General features: G+C 50.6%; 1 pseudogene; it reads left to right on the top strand.

Annotated features, from left to right (window-relative positions):
• LOC102759426 overlaps window positions 1–2,218 on the top strand; it is a 2,795-nt pseudogene extending 577 nt beyond the window's left edge.
• The last annotated feature ends 3,372 nt before the right edge of the window (window positions 2,219–5,590 follow it).

The raw sequence follows: 5,590 nt of genomic DNA, 5'->3' as shown, positions 1-5,590 counted from the left end.
AGAAGATGCTTGAAGAAGAGAGGGAGAAAAGGAAACAGTTTGGAGACTTGGGCAGGAAAATGTTGGAAGACCCTCAGGAGCGAGAATGACGGGAACGCAGGGAGAGGATGGAACGGGAGACCAATGGAAATGAGGGTGAGGAAGGGCGGCAGAAGATCCGAGAGGAGAAGGGTAAGAGCAAGGAACTGCATGCCATTAAGGAGCGTTACCTGGGTGGCATTAAGAAGCAGCGCCGAACGAGGCATCTCAATGACCGCAAGTTTGTCTTTGAGTGGGATGCATCTGAGGACACATCTATCGACTACAACCCACGGTACAAAGAACCGCACCAAATGCAGTTGTTGGTGCGAGGCTTCATTGCAGGCATCAACTTAAAGCAGCAGAAAGGAGAACAGTCACGTTTCTATGGAGACCTAATAGAGAAGAGGAGGACACTGGAAGAAAAGGAGCAAGAGGAGGCAAGACTCCGAAAACTTCGTAAGAAGGAAGCCGAGCAGCGCTGGGATGATCGCCATTGGTCCCAGAAGAAGTTAGATGAGATGACGGACAGGGACTGGCGGATCTTCCGTGAGGACTACAGCATTACCACCAAGGGTGGCAAGATCCCTAATCCCATCCCATCATGGAAAGACTCATCTCTGCCCCCACACATCTTGGAGGTCATTGATAAGTGTGGCTACAAGGAACCAACACTTATCCAGCGTCAGGCAATTCCCATTGGGCTACAGAATCGTGACATCATTGGTGTGGCTGAGACTGGCAGTGGCAAGACAGCAGCCTTCCTCATTCCGTTGCTGGTCTGGATGACTACTCTTCCCAAAATTGACAGGATCGAAGAGTCAGACCAGGGCCCTTATGCTATCATCCTGGCCCCCACCCGTGAGTTGGCTCAGCAGATTGAGGAAGAAACCATCAAGTTTGGGAAGCCACTAGGCATCTGCACTGTGGCTGTCATCGGCGGCATCTCCAGAGAAGACCAGGGCTTCAGGCTGCGCATGGGTTGTGAAATTGTGATTGCTACCCCAGGACGTCTGTTTGATGTGCTGGAAAACCACTATCTGGTGCTGAGCCGCTGTACCTATGTGGTTCTGGATGAGGCAGATAGGATGATTGACATGGGTTTTGAGCCAGATGTCCAGAAGATCCTGGAGCACATGCCTGTCACCCACCAGAAGCCAGACACGGATGAGGCTGAGGACCCTGAGAAGATGTTGGCCAACTTTGAGTCAGGAAAACATAATACCGCCAAACAGTCATGTTCACGGCCACCATGCCCCCAGCTGTGGAGCGTCTGGCACGGAGCTATCTTCGGGGACCTGCTATGGTGTACATGGGTTCTGCAGGCAAGCCCCATGAACGTGTGGAACAGAAGGTCTTCCTCATGTCAGAGTCAGAGAAGAGGAAAAAGCTGCTGGCGATCTTGGAGCAAGGCTTTGACCTGCCCATCATCATTTTCGTCAACCAGAAGAAGGGCTGTGATGTTTTGGTCAAATCCCTGGAGAAGATGGGGTACAATGCTTGTACATTGCATGGTGGAAAAGGCCAGGAGCAGCGAGAATTGGCACTGTCTAACCTCAAGGCTGGGGCCAAGGACATTTTGGTGGCTACAGATGTGACAGGTCATGGTATCAACATCCAAGATGTGTCTATGGTGGTCAACTATGATATGGCCAATAGAGTTTATTTACATAGGGGTTTTCTCATCTTCTTGTATCTCTATGTTTATGTCTTTTGACAATTTGGGTTGTGTGGGGTGGCCATCACCTTCCTCACCAAAGAGGACTCTGCTGTGTTCTGTGAGCTGAAGCAAGCCATCCTGGAGAGCCCGGTGTCTTCCTGCCCCCCAGAGCTAGCCAACCACCCAGATGCCCAGCACAAACCAGGCACCATCCTCACCAAGAAGCGCCGGGAAGAGACCATCTTTGCCTGACACAGCACTCTTCCCACCAGCTTCAAGGAAGGCTCTGAAGCCTGTTCTTCAGGACCCTCACATCTCCCTTTCCAGGTCCTCACTCTTACGGGGCCTTAGGAAAAATTCAGACTCCTTGGCTAGACCCTCAGATTTGAAGGCCTGAGCATGGGCTGCAAAGGAGGGAAGCTGCTGCAGGAGACAGGGAGAACAAATTACCACAGGTTTGGGCCCAGCTCTGCCCCTCTGGCTGACATGGGGATTGCCAGTGTCAGAGCCACCCAATGGCTTTGCCTCCCAGGCTGCTGGGAGAGTTTCTTCGCACAGACCTGACTGCATAAACTGCAGCAACAGTGTTGCCTTCGATGACCCAGGGGATCGGCACTGTGAGGATTATGAACCTTGGACTCATTGTCATTTTGATAGCATTTGCCCTTTTGTATTATAAAACAAGGTGAGAGCCCTGTGCCAAGGGGTGCTGTGCACCCAAGCCTCCCTCACCCAGGGAAGATTTTTAGATGTGGGTCAGGGTGAGCCGGCTGTGTCCATCTTGAAGTCACTGGGTAAAATTTCTGTTCTCTATTCTCTGAAAAGATGAGTTTGTATGTTCTGAGAATAAATACATGAATATTAAAAAAACAAAAAAACACCAATTTCTCAGGAGGTGTTTATAATAAGGGACTCCTGCCCTGGCCAGTCCAGTGTTGATCAGTGATTAGAGCACTGGCCCACAATCCAAAGGCTGGGGGTTCAATTCCAGTCAAGGGCATGTAACTGGGTTGCAGATTCCCTGCCCCAGTTGGGGTATGTATGGGAAGCAACCAATTGATGTAGGTCTCTCACATCAATGTTTGTCCTTCTTTCTCCTCTATCCTCCTCCCTCCTCACCTCCACTTTCTCTGAAATCAATGGAAACAATATCCTCCAGTGAGGATTAACAAAAAAATTTAATTAATTTAATGTTTTTTTAAATAATTGACTACTGGCTGGAGGCCAGGAAGATTTCTCCTATGCCTCTACATATTAAAGGGAATTTCATGCATTGGATCTGAGTTGTGCTGTCTTGTTGGGGAATAAGATGCTGTCATCTCAAGTACACAGATTTCAAAGTCATACAAAACTGGGCTCGAATTCTGGCTCTACCACTTACCAATTGTATGATCTTGGGGAAGTTCTTGAATTGGTTCTATTTTTATTAACTAGGGCAATTAAAAGTTATCTCATGCAGCTCTTATGGGACTTAAAAGTAGATATGTAAAACATTTGGCAGGGAGGAGATGCTCCTCACTAGTTAGTTCCCTTTTCCTAATAAATTATCATCTTTCACAACTGACCCCAAAGCAATTCTTTATTTGGAAATTGCTTATCAACCTTTCCTGCTACAGATCTAAATTGATATTCATTTTTAGCAATGCACAAGCTATGAGTTGTAATTTTATATTTACACTTGAGGCCTGGTGTGCAAATTTGTGCACAGGTGGGGTTCCTCAGCCTGGCTGGTGATCAGGGCCTATCGGGGCATCTTGCCCAGTCCCTATAGGGGCTGGCTGGGCAGGGAGAGGGGCCACGGGAAGGTGGCTGGCCACGGGAGATTGGCTGTGGGAGTTCACTGACCACCAGGGCACAGCTCCTGTGTTGAGTGTCTTCCCCCTGGTGGTCAGTGCGCATCTTAGCAACCGGTCAACCAGTCGTTCAGCTGACAGGTGGTAAGGGTCACTTAGGCTTTTATATATATGGATTAGAGGCCTGGTGCATGAAATTCATGCATTTGGGGGGTTCCTCAGCCCTCTTGCAGTCCAGGACCTGTTGGGGGATGTCCTACTGACGGGCTTAAGCATGGGGAGTGAGCTTAAGCCGTCAGTCGGATATCCTTAGCGCTGCCATGGAAATGGGAGAGGCTCCTGCCACCACCGCTGCACTCACGAGCCATGAGCCTGGCTTCTGGCTGAGTGGAACTTCCCTGCCGGAGCACACTGACCACCAGGCAGCAGCTCCTGCCTTGAGCATTTGCCCCCTGGTGGTCAGTATCATAGCATCCAGTTGTTCTGCCATTAGGTCAATTTGCATATTACCCTTTTACAATATAGGATAGTCATATACACACGAGTTTATCTTTAGCACTGTGGCATGTATACACATTTAAGTTATATATATATTCTATTTACTAGTAAAATAACTTAAAAAGAAGAAAGCCTCAAAAGTAGCATATTTCAAAAGTGTGAGCAATTGTGCTCTCCATTCTACTTAATTAATAAACACAGGCCTCAGACTAAATTTGAGATGGGAGATTGGATGCTGCTGTTTAACCCTCAAAATCTGCCTTGATTTCTATCTGTACAAGTGTCTCACGATAATGAGTGTGTGAAAATAGCATGTGTTAACAATCATGGCCCCTAAACCAAAGCCAACTGTTTCATCTAGTGCTCATCTGGGAAGCCAGACATTCATTCTAATTTTGTAGGAAAAACTAGCTGCATTGGACTATGGTGAGACAGCTGATTCTCAGAAATCGAGAAGCAGATTTTAAACATACTTTGTACAGAAGGTAAGATTTCAATTTATATCCTACTAGAGGCCCAATGCACAAAATTTATGCATGGGTGCAGTCCCTTGGCCTGGCCAAAAATTGAAGTGCAAGGATCTGGCATGCAAGGGCAGGTCCCAGCTGACCTCTGGGCCCTGGGCAGCACCTGGGCCTCCGGGCCCCTACATGCCCCCCTCTACCTGAGTCACGGCACCCAAGTCCCCACACGGAGGTGTGGTGAGAATGGCCAGACACCGCAGGCTGGAGCGCAGCATGGGCCTCTGGGCTGCCCAGCAGCACTGTGTGGAAGCCAGGTGGGTAGCGCAGTCTCTCCGGGCTGGCCTCACAGACCAGCTCCTTCACAAAGCCACGGGGAGCAAGACCGACCCCTGCGGTCCCGGTGGCTGCCACCTGGCTCACCTGGAAGAGGCTGCACAGGTGTGGGGCGGGCTCCTCGCGGGCACCCAGCACTTGAGCACAGGCTTCCCCAGTGTGCAAATCCTGGCGTCCCGGGGGAGGGTAGCAGGGGAAGTGAGAGTGAGCTCAGTGGATGCCCCACATTCTCACTGCACCCCCGTCCCTGTCACCCCAACCCCAGGTAGCCAGTGAGAAGTCGCAGCCCCCCATCCAGGCACTGAGGGAGGTTGGTCTCTGCCACCCAGCCCCAGTTCCTCAGCCCAGCCCGGGACCTGCTGGCCACTGGTCACCATCTGTGGAGTGATCCACAAGGTGATCAGGCCCCCACTCGCACCCACCTTGGCCTGGTACTGCCTGCTCACCTGCTCCACCATCCCACCATGTTCCCGTTCTCGTCGTGGCCCATCAGGGCTAGCAATACCTCCGCTGCCACCCACTGCCAGTGCCACATCTCTGATGCCTGCTATATTCCACACCACCCTCTGGTGGTCAGCGCATGTCATAGTGAGTGGTCAAACTCCCGGACAAACAATTTGCATATTAGGCTTTTATATATATATAGACTAGAGGCCTGATGCATGAATTTGTGCATGGGTGGGGTGCCTCTGGGTGGCCTGCAGGGATCGAACTGAAATCCACAGTCCAAGCCACCTGCAGCTCCTACCTGCTTCTCCCACTCATCCCAGCCCCACTCTGCCTGCTGTGGGCTCGCTCCCAATCAGTCACTCGCCAGCCATGAG

Source organism: Myotis davidii, unplaced genomic scaffold (genome assembly GCF_000327345.1).
Source record: "Myotis davidii unplaced genomic scaffold, ASM32734v1 scaffold108, whole genome shotgun sequence".
Classification (NCBI taxonomy): Eukaryota; Metazoa; Chordata; class Mammalia; order Chiroptera; family Vespertilionidae; genus Myotis; species Myotis davidii.
Note: the sequence above shows the minus strand (reverse complement) of the source record. Positions and strands in the feature narration are given on the sequence as shown.